This window comes from Melospiza melodia, chromosome 12, assembly GCF_035770615.1.
Source record: "Melospiza melodia melodia isolate bMelMel2 chromosome 12, bMelMel2.pri, whole genome shotgun sequence".
NCBI classification, from domain to species: domain Eukaryota; kingdom Metazoa; phylum Chordata; class Aves; order Passeriformes; family Passerellidae; genus Melospiza; species Melospiza melodia.
This window is the reverse complement of record NC_086205.1, coordinates 23489298-23503587: the sequence shown is the minus strand read 5'-3', so window position 1 is coordinate 23503587 and position 14290 is coordinate 23489298. Positions and strand designations below refer to the sequence as shown.

The window sequence follows — 14290 nt, the reverse complement described above, 5'->3', positions numbered from 1 at the left end:
AATTTTAATTAGTAGCATAAAAGCGTCCTGAGAGTGCTGAGATGCAGTAAGAATCAATAAAAGTAAGATTATCAAAAATTTATTTTCGGTTACATACCTTTTAGTAAAAAAAAAAAAAAAAATTTCAATCAATTTTGATGGTAATTTGGGGTTTTTTGTCATCATTTGACAGAATTTCCATGATATTCTGACATCAGAAAATGGCCAAGCATGCATAGCACACTTGTCAGAAGAGCCAAATTAGATTAAAGAGGTAGGAAATGAATTGTGCAAAGGCTGAACACCTCATGAGTACAGAGGGAACTCTACCTAACTGCTTGATATTCCAGAGCCACTTCTTCTAAATTTTTGAATTAATAGATGACATATTTTCCCTCCTAGTTTCTTGTCATAAACTGAAAGAGGAAGCCTGCTGGCTTTTCAGCTCATAGCCATTTCTCCAACATTCAAGGAATTAATCTGAATGAGAAGATATTCTTCAGCTCATTAAGATTTGTGAGGCACTACTGGTTCAGTATAGTTTTAAATGAACATTTAAAGGATTTTAATAGGTTATCAGACATTTATATTTTAACATTATATTTTAGCATTGCTAATCACAGTATCATGTAGAAATTTAGATGTGATAATTTTTAAAACAGAACTGCTTGCAGCCTAAATTAAGTAGCATTGATTCAAAATTGATTTTCACTTCTGCTTGAGGTACAAATACTGGTAAAAGTGAATTGGGAAAGGAAATAATACCTAAACTCTTCAGTGCAATCCTCCGTCCCACGTCTGCATGGTGCATATATAATTCTGTGTAATGCAAGTTCAGTGATATAAGTACCTCCTCATTACAGTGATACACGTGGTAATGAAGCATTGCATGTTGTAATGCAAACTTCCCTCCGGGGACACGAGGCTCATTTTGAAGTCTCGTATCACACCACCTCTCCAGGCTGAAATCTCTGCAGAGATGAGATGGCTTTGCTATTCCCCGGCCTCCTATAAACTATTCCAGGAGATCAGCTGCCTTTGATGTTGCAGAATTTAGTGGAGAGGCAGGGAGGTGATATTTATGCCAGTATTATACGTGACACCATGTCTGCATTTCACATTTGGGTCACTGATTAAGTGGATTTGTTCGTTGGCTCACAAAGGTGTTTCGTGTTCCAGGTGGGTGGTGGGAGAACGTGTGAGTTAATCTCCTAGAAGTGCAGGTAAGCAATCCCATAATTTGTGTACTTTACAATGATCCAGCTGGGAAACTCATCCAGGAGCATAAAAGAGCCCTGATGACAAAAAGATAAGCAGCATATGTAAGTACAATCTTAGAACAGAGCCTTTAGCATTAATAGAATATTTGGTAGGAATCTCATTAGGCTGTAACTAGAATTTACATACTGAACAATACTGTACTAAATCTTTCCTTAAGGGGCAAAAATGAAATGTAAACCTGGCTTCTTCCAGCCTTAAGATATTAAATGGAAATAATTTTATTTTTTCATCTTAGACAGCAGCCACAGCCTTTCTTTTCCTTCCTTTGCTGCCTTGGCTCTTTCTGGTGCTTTGAACCCACAGTCCTTTGACCATATTCAAACCAGTCCTCTATAGTGCAATGTATACAAATCCCTCCAATCTTCATTTTCTGCCACCCAAAAATCTCCCTTTTCTGTGGGAAATCTTTTTTGCCAGCCATTCAGTCCTCACTGATTTTCTGTCACTGGAAAACAAAATACGCTGTGAAGTTCTGGAAAATGAAGAGCTCTGCAACAAGGAGGGGACAGAAAATATTTCAAACAATAATTACTAAAAGAGACTATATAAGGAGCATAACTGAAATTGTGAAATGCACACATACTGCCTATGAGTTTCTGCAAACAGGAAATCAATTCCATAGTTACATTTCCAGGGTTTGCAGCAGTCTTTTGCACTACACCCATTGAATGCTCCATTTCTTTCAACTATCGAGGTTACTGAACTTCAGATACACTTCTCCTACTGCGTTTACAAATCAATTAACTCAAAAGAACAAAGCTTTTTGCCATGCTAGAGAAGTAATGCTCATTAAATTTTGGGTAAGGTGCAAAGACAATTACTTCTAAAAATGGATGAAATTAATTGCACTCTTGCTTGCTTTTGATCTTGTGCAGCTTACATTATGCTTGTTGGTTTTCTTCCCCCTCTCTTGAATGTGTTGGTGTTCCAGAGACAGACATGGTGATTTAGTGATTAAAACAATATTTTTTTTAATAAATTTCAGTGTGCCCTGGCTGCTCTAAACATAATAAAGCTGCATAAAAGAGTTATCTGAGGTTTGATCAATCCTTGCTCATCACTGTGTTATTCAGCAGAGCATTATGCAGTGTGGTCACTCTGAATCCTAACATTGATTTTTCTGTGGTACTCTTGGGGGTTTTTTGAACCTGTGGTTTTGGATACCTGGTTATTTATCCCTGAATAGGGCTGTACTCAACCCGAATTTGCCTTTCATTCAGCTAATTTGGGCACAAGCACACACTGAGGGTTGGGCACTAGGCAGCCCCGTGTCTTGGCAGATGGGAGGGATGGAGATTTTGCTAACATTCCTGCAAAATAGGGTCAGACAGCAAAGCCCAGATGACCAATGGTGATCTCTTGTTTAGTGCTGTGTGAGATCTGGAGGCAGCTGATCCATGGTCATCCATCTGCCAGAGACTGGGACTTGGAAGGGATGGTCTGAGAATCCAGCCTGCTTTGACCTCCTCAGGCCTGTCTGTCAGCAGTCAGTCTTAGCGCAGCTTTTAAATCTTAGTTTCTCCCACTCCAAAGAAACTAATACCCCTTATTTCTCAGGAAAAATAGTGGGGATTAATTAACGCTTTTGAATTTATGGTATTCGTGTTAGATACTAATTAGTGCTGTAGATACAATACACTTGCTTTGGTATGAAGTTTTGCAGACGTGGCATACACATGTGCTACTTGTTTAAACTTTTTTAGCTCCCAGTTGATGGCTGTTCAGAAATGCATAATGACCTAGCAAGTGCCTTTTTGAAAGAGCACATTTTTGTTGTTGTTACATGCTGGTTTTATATGATTATTTTTTGAAAACAAAACCACTCTTCTCAGTAATTTTTTCCCTGCAGTTGAAGTGTGGGGAAGTGGACACTTCTTGATTTAGCACGTAATTATTAAAGATCAAGACAATGTCCTTTAAATTACACACAGGAAGAGGAGTAATATCACAAAACCTAGTGCTAAGAAGATAAACATTTTTCTGAGAGTGGCTGCTGTTTTCTGAGAGTGTTCCTGCGGTGAATCTCATGCTTGATGACCAAGTACCTGTGGTCAGTAGAAATGTTGGCTGAGTATTTAACAGGATTGTTCTTTTGCTTTGCCTGAATGTAGGCGAGATGCAGATTTCTGTGGATACACTTAGTTATAGAAAAAAAGACTTGCAGATTGTTTCTTTCTTCTCTATGCAGTTGGGGACAGAAGCAGGAATGGGAACCTCAGTGGGTGTTGAGTGGGGAGGAAGGAAAGTTTGGGATTGCATAAAGAATATTTTCCATCTTGAGGTGCTCAGAAATGTTTGAGGACCATAGGTTGTCAGGACCACTTTTGAATCAGAGAAGAATTTTCTAGGAAAAGGAGTAGTGTTTAATTCCTGAGTTGAAGGACAACCTGTCCTTCCCATGATCTGATTTTAGACTCAATAAATTGCTGGGGAGGTATTTTGTGTGTTTATATTATGACATTCAGTAGTTATTAAACTTTTTTTTTTTTAATTCTATTCCTTTTCCTCTCATACAATTACATAAAGGAAAGGAGGAAGGAAAGCCCCAACATTTCTCCCAGTGAATTTTACACAGAAATAAGAATGTTTCACAATAAGGAGATTTTCCTTATGAAGTGCTAATCCAGACTAATGATGAGAATGAAAATTTTTTCCTTAGTCTCAGGAACCCTCCATCTACCCAAAATGTAAAGGTTAATCATTGCAATACAGTGAAAGATCTTAAACCACACCAGTAACTTATTTTAAGGATGGGGAAACCTAGACAAAAATGGCTGTCCCGCGGAGACATGGTTTAGTAGCATTACAGTAAAATGATTATAAAATCAGAGAACTCTTAGGTTTGAGTCCAAACATTGTGTTTTAATCTATATTTGTGGTGAGGAGCTATAGATATAGGGCAAGGGTGGAATTCTCCTAATGCTGCCATTAATCATAGAGCTTCACAGATCACAGCTCCCTTTTCTCTACCAAGTGGTTTCTGCAGGCAAGTGTATTAGATGAGGATGAGGCAAATGCCTGTTGATTAAGGGCTGATCTTGGAGTTCAAGTCTTCATCACCATGTTCCTTTGCTGCATGATTGATGAAGCTCAACTATAATTAAATTTAAAGCCATAGATTTGGCAAGGAACAGTATCCATTAACTGGACTGATGTCATTTTATCTCCTGTGATTCATTAACAAGTGGCACTGTGTGCTTCCTACAGTTTACCTGATGTCCTAGGACACTAAAGGTAATGGTAAAGGTCTTGGGACATTAGGTTTGTTTATTTTCTTAATATCAGAGATGTCAGTTTAGGTTTGACTAATTTTTGGCTGTTCACAGAAGAGGCATAATGTTCTTAGAAGGTTTAGTATTCTGTTTGTGATTGTTTAACATTCAGCATCAATGATTTTATTGCACAGACGTTGACATTTTACTCATTATCACTTTGGTGTTCATGCCAGGCTCTTGCAAGAAGTGTATTTTATGCCAGGTGCCAAATAACCTTTTGTCATCCTGCTGAATGAGGCACTGCTTTTGTCCTACAGTCAAAAATTACATCCAGATCTTATGAACATTAAAAAATATCCATCTTCCCTTCTGCCTTCCCCTCTGACACACACCCAATTTGGCAGGGACTAGCAGTGCTTCAGAATCCATACGTTCTGCTCAGAGTGAGAGGAGACGTGCCCCTCATTTCTTGAGATCATCTCAGGCCAATTAAAGACCTGTGTGAAGGAATAGATTTTTTTTCTGATTTATCCAACTCTTGGCTCTAAGGATGATTACAAGACTGTACAGCCACAAGGGCTGCTTAAGTAAAAAATGTGTTAGATTCTGGGACTTGAGGAGGTCCAAGACATACGAAATTTTGCCTATAAATAGCTGTGTGCACTAAACCCACCCCTAAGGCTCCATGTGCCAGGATGTGTAGGATGATTGTTCTGAGTCATGCTTTCAAAAAGAAAAGCCAGAAAAAAAGAACATGAGACAAACCTGTAAATCCTTTAATTAATTCAAGAATTATTTATGTTAGATTATCATACATTTGCAGGATTACACATCTGCATTTTTCTTAACACACTCAACTATTTTAAACCTAGAAGCTAATTCCTAATTTGCTTTCATATATTCTTTGTAAAGGCAAAGAAAAGCTTAAGAATTCTTATGTAAACCAGATCATTCCAGTGCAATAATTTTATTACAGCAATCCATTACACAGCACTTTGGTGACAAAAGAGTATATCTTAGAAAAGCAAATCTTGGAATTTGTCAAGTGTTGTGGGAGGGGGCTGTTTTCTTTCAAACCTATTTTATAAGCTTCCCTTTCCACTTGGCTTTATTCTAAATAAAATGACGGGGGGAAAAAAACCTGCCCATGTATAAATCAACATGCTCTTTTTCTCTACTTAATTCAGCCAAAGAAATTACTTAGATACTCTTCTATAGTACTTTACTGCATTCCAAGAAAAAAAATGTTATGATGCAAATATTACCATTTCTTTCTGCAATAAACCTGTCATGGGATTTGAGTTATTTGCTTGCCCTTTCAGGAAAAATAAAATAATAATAAAAAAAAACAGAACCAGAAGAACTTAACACAGAATGCAGACCTGATTCATTACAAATCCCACATCCCTGTTTTTAGCAGTTGAGCCAAGTTTAGAAAAAGCTCTCATCAAATCAGGGTATAACAAGCAAGGGGCGTGGCGTCTGTAAACGGCTTTACTTAGTGGAAATCAAAGGAATTAGACAAACTAAGCCCAGCTGAGGAGCTGGCCATCCTAGCTGCATTAAACACTTGTGTCTTACTTTCATCTCTCACCTTTGTATTTGACATTTCCCTCTAAGTTAACTCCTTGTTCCTCCTTTTTTTGGGTATATATTTTGCAGTTCTTCCCACAAGGACAGTTTCTCAGCTGTCCCCAGCTCTGTCCTTCCAAGCAGAGGAATTTTTTCCAATATTCCAGTGTGACTGTGGTCACATCCAGTCATTTTCCATACATGTATGGATCATGTGCACAGCACAGTGAATAGAAATATAAATGCCTAGAGAGCAGCCATCATCTGCACCTCCTGTTTTCTCAGATTCCTTTCCCTAGAGTGCCAGAAATTGCTGTGTGGAGGTGATCACAGACCAAAGGTGGAGCTTTGTGAAATGTTTGCTGACAATCTAAATAACCAACATCTTTGACGTTTAGTGCACCCCTCTGCCAGGCAAGGCAGCAACAGGCTCAATGAAACCTGAGTTACTGAGGCATGACCTGAAACAATATTAGCTGTCCTTGATTATGCTCTGAGTTTTCGTGTTCCCCTCCTCCCAGTGTGATCCTTTTAATGGTTGTCTAAGGCTTGCTCAACAACTAATGGGAAATGAACTGACTGGTAATTTCTTGCTGTGTGTCTGCTTGGCCCCATGCCAGTCTCCTGAAATGATGGTGCTAAATATAAATTTTCATTACACCTTCTTCAATTTCTGTGCTTACTTCATGTAGTATTGTTAGATGAGCATTGTTTGGCTCTGGTCTTTTATGGCTTTTATGAACAACAATCAAGTTAATTGACACTTTGGGTATCATCACCTTTTCTTTTGACTCCTCACCATCATTTCCATGTGTTGAGTCTTAGGCAACTGTCTGCCCTCTTCAGTTTTAGAGAAAGGTACAGGAATAATTGCTGTATAGCATTCCTGCTCCTTTACACCCCATCACCTTTCTTGCCTGTCAGTTGCTAGGTGTATAATTATGCCTAAAATATCTTTTGGTATTAGTTGAGATGCTTTGCACTATTTGATGTTCATTTTTCAATTTGAAAAATGAAAGTATTTTCATTTTTCAAGTATTTTTTATTGCCTCAGGCGCTTGTTATCATTTACATAATCCTCCTGTATTCTGGATGCCTTCTACCTTTTGGTGCTGTCATTTTATCCCTGATAGTTTTCCTCATCCTCTGCTTCTGCACACCAGCTCCAGTTCCCATTTGTGACATTCTATAAATGTTTTATTGGAACAAGTATAGGCAGTAATATCCTTCCTTTACTACACTTGATTTTCTGGACTCTATTTAATTCACATCAATTTTCTTATACTCGCTTCTCCAAAATTTACCCTTTGTAAAGCCTGTTGTTTTTCCAGTTTTTTCTTAGCACAATCTAATGAATATTTTGTTTATGCAGACATGGTTTGCTTTCTAAATCCACAAGAGGCTTCAAGGAAATGCTATCTCTTCTCAACTGTCTATTTTTATTCAAAAACCAAATAAACTGGGTTGCACATTAGGCTCTCTCACTGTCCTAAATCAGGAAATAATATTTTTTACATGTGAACTACAGCTGAAAGTGGCAATAGCCACCTAAGGTAATTCCAGGTGATTTAAAATTGTGGTAGCTTTAAATAAAAGGCAGGGTAAAACAGTAAGGAGATTTTTTAAAAATTGAAAGCAGAGTTCAGTCATAGTAGGATAATTTTCATACATCTGTTGGGATTAGATTAGTCACTAATATAGGAGTATTTTGTTAGGGCAAAATATGGATTATTCCCAACTTGATGTGCAAGCAGCCTACTCTCGTCTAGGAATATTTTGTCACAGTCACTGGCCATAAAAGATACAGAACAGTGCTGAATTTACTCCTAACTCTCAGAACAATATCAAGTTTAGTTGCAAAGATAATTTAGTTGTAGATAATTAAAAAAAAGTTTTAGCAAGTGAGAAGTGTAACTCAAGTAATAACACTGACATTTCTTTCCCACAGTTCAAATCTCCTTCTTGGTGTTGAGGTTCTGGGGGATCTTAATGGTTTATTTTTACAGCCATTGTGATGCCTTTCAGCAGGGAGAGGTGAAATTTACACTGTTGTCACTGATGATCTGTGTTTTCCAATGGTCTGCTGCACATCCCTGACAGGCCACTGAGTGTGTTCAGAGATTTGTATCTGAAATCTCTTCTGAAATTACTTTAATTTTGCAGTTTGCTCTTACAAAGTATCACGTGCCGAGTGAAAGAAAGAATGATTTTAACTATTTTAACTTCCTTTGTGAAATGTAATGAAAGTTTGAGAACAAGACCCCTCAGAATGTGAAGTTACCATTAAATTAACAGCCTTAATGTCATTGTAGAGCAATGTTATCAGCTCTAATTCCTGGGACAGATCCACTGTTTTGCTCAGTGAATATTTGTGTTACTGCAGTTTGATGGTTGCTGGTTCTATTATTCTTTCAGATATGCTATTTTGAGGGATTTTCCACTCAAAAATGAATATTTTGGCATAAGACAAGGCAAAAAAGGCCAACCTGACTCTGAAGAGAATATACTAAGCTCAATGCTTTTACAGAGACAAAGGCAAGAGTGGAAACAGGTGCTTTAGTCACTCGATGTTTGGTAGAGCTGTTTGTAGTAGCAACTTCCAAAATAATGAGGTGTCACCAAGCTCCTGCTGATATGAGAGAAGGGCAAGCTTTGCCTTCTTTCTGTAATGAGAAATCAGCCTCTTCCTGCCTCCCTCCACTTTGTATTTTTCTGCTGCCTTCAAAACACTCTGTGCAGCCAAATAATTGTTCAAAGTTATTGCCTGGGGATTTTTGTTATTTTTATCCCCCTCACCTATTTCTGTGGATAGAGAGCATATTCAGGACTCATCACCACCTGCTCCTTCCTGTAATGTCACTTCAGCTGTAAACCACCTGCAAGTGACATGGCTTTGCTCATTAATGCTTTAGGTGGTCAATGATTTAATCACTTGACCCTCAGTAGATCAAGAATTCCATCAATGAGCTGTGAATTAGCTCCTATGTGCTCTACTCAATTTCCTTCTCTGTCTGTGGAAAACGCATCTTTTTAATGAGGACATAAGGCTCAGCTCTGCATATAAGGATCAGTGTTACACCATTCCTTGAAGTATGAAAAATGGGGTTTTTTTCATAATTTCTTGTTTGCTTTGCCAGTTTTAGACATGTACTTCTAGGGAGCAGTTTTAATATTTACCCCAGTGGTTGAGAGCACCGTATCTTGAACAGGAAGATGAATTTTTTCTGTGCTACAAGTGGGGACTAATACACTATTTTAGAGTAATTGGATATGATATATTGCATGTGTCCCTACGTCTACAATATCTAAGTATTTTTTACATCCTCCTAAGCTATTAAGCAAAGTATTTTACAATGAAAGAGTGTTCCACAATTTAATTACACATTTTGTACAAAATATTTCCATTTAACAGTTCCAAACTGTCTCTTCCCTTTAAGTATAACCACTTTGGCTCAGCTCCCATTCCTAACAATGGGAGTGTCACATGAAGTCCCTAAGTGTTGAAAAAATTTTTTTTTTAGTCTCCATTTATGAAATATGTCTTCCACTCTTTATCTTGCACTCAGTGTTTAAATTTCTGGGATGGGTTCTACCACTGTTTTCACAGTGAGAGCAATGCAGACAGCAGTGACTCTGTTTTTGCCATAATGTCTTTGCATTCCCAGCATGGTTTGCAAATCCCAGCACCCTTGCTAGAAGCCCAATTCTTTTTTTGTCTATTATTTTTTTTGTCTACTATTTTTTGTCTATTATTTTGTCTATAGTTTAGATCATTAAGCCAGATTAGGAAACCTTATTCCTGACAGCCATTCACAAGCAGGTATTTTGCTACAGAAAACTGACTTGAAAGTAATTCTTCATACCAGGGAGGGGGAAAATTGTGTGGCTAACAGTAAATATGTCTCTAAATATGAAGGTACAACTGATTTCCTTCTCACTGGTTTTGCAGATGGAAGAAAGATTTTTATTAGACTGATCCAATATCTCCAGGAGGAGAGTTCTGGGTGGAAAAAGGAAAAGATCTTCATGTGCAGACAGAAAAGAAAAATATCATAGAGGGGTTTTTAAATTTATCCTCATGCATTCCAGAGCCTGGACAAAAGGAGGCTCGTGGGGACTTTATTGCTCTCCACAATCACCTGAAAGAAGGTGTAGGCAGGTGTGGGTTGATCTTTTCTCCTGGGTAACAAGTTACAGAGTGAGAGGAGATGGCTTCAAGTTGCTTTGGTTGGGTGAGTTTGCGTTCAGATGGACTATGAGGAAAAAGTTCTTCAACAAATGGTCTTGGAAGCGTTGGAACAGGCAGATGGGATGATGGAGTCCATCTCTGGTGGAACTTAAAAGTAGATGTGGCACCTGGAGACAGGGTTTTGTGGTGGACATGGCAGTGCTGGGTTGGCAATTGGGCTTGACAATCTTGGAGATCTTTGCCAACCTAGAGGATTCTGTGATTCTGCAAAACAGAAGTGCCTTGGCAAATCAAGGTACTAAGGCAGTACTATGCTGTTGCTAAGCAATAACTAGACAGGTTTTGTGCAATTTTCTACCTTTGGATGGGTGTTGCAGCTGGTCTGGCTCTGTTATCTCACAGAAGTCCTTATCTGGACAGTTAGTAGCAAGAGACAAGGGCAGTGAGATAACAGGAGCACTGCAATTAGTATTAATTGACCTACCTCATCAAGAACACATGCCTTATGTTGTTTGTTTGACAAATCCTGGCTGCATGCTCCAGAATCGAAATGCAAACAATTTAAGGTATCACACTGCTTCCACATGAAGCAATCACTCAGTTTCAGATGTTAAAAAGGTAATAAGATGGGAGGAAGGAAAATAATTAAGCAAGGAAAAGGAGATAAAGATGTGAAAATGGTTTAAGGATTAGGTTTTTGTCAATGTAACATCTATTTCCAAATATTAAGAATATAAGGTCCTCTATAATTAGTAATGTCACAGGTTGGGCTATGTCACTCTGACTTCATCCTTAGTATATATTCAGACCAGAATATGCTATTTACCTTTTCAAAACCAGCATTATTCACATTATTACATTTGCTGATGCAATACTACAAAGTCTAACACACAACTTAGCAAATATTGAGTAAAATGGTAGTGATTCCAAAGATTATGGGCTCGCTGTAGCCAGCGGCAGGTAAAATGCACATTCAGTGGGCTTAAATTGTTTTGTGCTGTGGTTATTTGATCCAAAGGACTAATTTCAACTTCGACATCAGATAACCAGAGGGGTTTTCTTCCAGAACATGAACATCAGAAGGGCTTTATAAATCGGCCCTGGCGTGCAATTAAAGCTTTTGGAGATGCTAAGTAAACTTTCCACTTGGATGCCGAGCCGACTCCTTCTGACATCTGAGCGTGCCTTTTGTGAGGCTCATTTTTTTCAGTAGGTCAAGGGATCTAAGCCTTAAATGAAGCAGGCTCAATGAGACACAGCTTTTCATTACCAGCAGGATCATGACCTTGCAGTGTATATTGAATTTAAGTTTAATACTGTAATGGATGAGACTTGTAATAAAAATTGCTAGATGTTTTGTGGATGAGTAATAAAGAGTAGATTAGAGTACAGGACTTCAAGACTCCATTCAAACAATACTGAATTTATACTATCTTTTGGCATTGCTTTTATGGTTTGGAAACCTTATACTAAAACTCAGGCCTTGTCCATTATTTAATTACTTTGCTGCGTTTTTTGGCACTTTCTTAGTAGCTTAATAGGTAGTTTGCATAAATGCTACCACTGTTAAATATCTGTTTGTGCAGCAAGGAAAGCAGTGGTGTTCCTTCTGTCCTAATGTATCACTTAAATGGAGATAAAATAGTGATTACACTTACTCTTTAGGACCATAGACTTGGATTTACTTGCGGTTCCTGCTACATATGTAACCATTTTGGCAGACTCATTTAGGTTTTCAGAAGATCCTGGTACTTGCTGCTACGCTTACTCTGACTTTAAGTGGAGTTTTATTTTATGGTCCTGTCATTAACCTGCTCATCCCTCACCAGCTGTAAGTGTGAGCAATCCCTAGTGGAAAAAAAAAAAAAAAAAGAAAAAAAAAGGAAGAAAAGTAAGATGCTTGAAGCCTTTAAAAGGGCATTAAATGCTGTATGGGATTTTTCTGTTGTCATGATGTCCGATGTGGAGGTTCTCTGTAGATTAAGATATGAAGGTCAAGCAAGCAGACTAAAAATTAAGGTTCTCAATTATTGAATTTATTCTAGAGTATTAGTGACAATGAAGCCTTCAGAATTGCACAGGAGAAATGAGCTAAAAGAATTACATGGCAATACAAATTCTTCAGACTTCAAAGCTCACATGCTCATAGGAGGTTTCCTTTCATGCTGGTTAAACACTTCTAAAAACCAGCAAGATCTCCTTAAAATAGGTGCCACTTCCTTGAACTGTACAGAGAGTTGAATCTCTTGTTTGTATTTCTATTACTAATATTATTTTGTTGTGGTCTGCACTGCATTTCGTGTCAGGGATCACACTAATGAAAACTCTTGACGTAAATTGTTGTTAATTATCACTGTAATATAGTGCATCATAAATATAATACTTCCTCAGCAGTAACAACAAGTCTAAGAAAGTTAGTAACTAGCTTTGGCATGGCATGAGATCACAAAGGAGAAGGACATGTTAAGATCAGCAAGGTAAAAGGAAAAAAAACTTCAAGTTTTCAGTGTAAATTCAAGCAACCGTGACCTTTAAAAAGTTTTCAGAAATTTGTCTGTGCTCAGAACAGACATCCTGCAAGTATATCATAGTTCTTTATTTCACTTCTCCTCTCTCACCCTCTATCCATATACCTTTTCAGCTCTTGAAAAATGCCAGTGTAAATGTGCTGTGAAATATGTCTGCCACATAAATGTTCCTTTTCTTTTTATCCTTCGTTAGGACATTGTGATTTATAATGACCGGCTGTTCCGGATTGTGTCAATGGCTCTGGAACGGTGGCATTACTCTTTGGATTGGAGCACAGGACAGGTACTGGCAATACAAAGCACATTTGGCTTGGCAAACATTGCTGAAGAATAGCTGTGTCCTCCTTTGGGATGGAGCAGCGAGACTGAGGGGAAGATTTAAGGTGTCCTTCCAGTTTTGGACTATTACGGTAGACTTTCTGTGGGAATATTCCAGTAGACTTTTCGTGGGAAGACTGTAGCCTGTACCAGGGAAAGGCTTGGAAGAGGCAGGAGAGGGTTTGTTTTGGCAACTTTCAGGTGGATATCCCCTGGAAGATTCAAAAGCTCTCCTGGGAAGGCATACTGTGCTGAAAGGAGGGAGCAGAGACCTCTCTAAGCCTCTCCATCCCTCTCCTACCTGTGTTAGGAGCAGCACAAGGCATTTAGACTTCTGCAGAGTAAAGCAATGACAGGCTTGCAGATGGAGAATACTAAAAAGAAGTTTCCTTGCATTTTGGATGGAAAGGGAAAGGTAGCTGCTAGCCAATTCCACTGGTGGAGCTTCAGAGCAGCTGCTCATAACCAGCAGCACAGCCCGAGAGGTGAGGACCTCTGCAATCTGGTAGTGGCACTGCTCAGCTCCCTGCTGAAAGGACCAGAATTCTGCTTTTGGGAATCTAATCTTCCTTTTTCTGCAGCTAATTCTGTAGCTGTCATGTTTTGATGGTAATGAATTGAGATGGCAACCAGTACCTTGGTCAAAAAGGGACAGAAATGTTGAGAGGAGCCAGTTGTGATGAGTGCTGTGTGAAGGATGAGGAAGGGCTGGGTCGTTAGTGATGACTGATGCCAGAGAAGAAGCATATAAATGATATAATGAAGTCATACATTAGGGCACAATATGAAGCCCCTCTCGACCTGGGAAATGTATCACCAATCAAATTTCTTTTCTCTTGAAGGTCTTCTCTTAACCTTGCAAGGAGGGCTTGATGGGAATTTCTGTCAACTCTCTGCTTGCTTAAATGTCACTGGATGTTTTAATTTACAGGCATTATCAGCCTGGGAGTGGTAATGGTCTGGCTGTTAGTGGAAAAGAAAGCTTGTTATCAATATTAGGCTCTTTATTTGGGATCATAGGTTTCTTTGATTTGGTTTACTTTAGAAGAATAATTCTGAGATATTTAGAGGAGCACAACACAAGGTCACGATGAATTTCAGCACAATTATTTAATGATTTAAGACAGCAGGAGAGCCTAATGTGAAGCCCATTTTACTTTGTTTTCTTGAATAAAAATGAGCTGTTGAGAGGAGCAGGCTGAAGTTTC

The 14290-nt window shown here is 38.4% G+C and overlaps 1 protein-coding gene across 3 annotated transcripts in view; it reads left to right on the top strand.

Moving 5' to 3' along the window:
• The window catches only part of NLGN1 (neuroligin 1), a 426636-nt gene that overhangs the window by 87225 nt on the left and 325121 nt on the right, over window positions 1-14290 (top strand). For 2 of the 3 annotated variants that reach the window (XM_063167300.1, XM_063167299.1), the window contains exon 2: window positions 12958-13047. The exons of the other annotated variant lie outside the window; for it this stretch is intronic. The gene's annotated coding sequence lies outside the window, so the exon portion shown is untranslated. The remainder of the gene's footprint in view (window positions 1-12957; window positions 13048-14290) is intronic. 3 annotated transcript variants of the gene reach the window in all.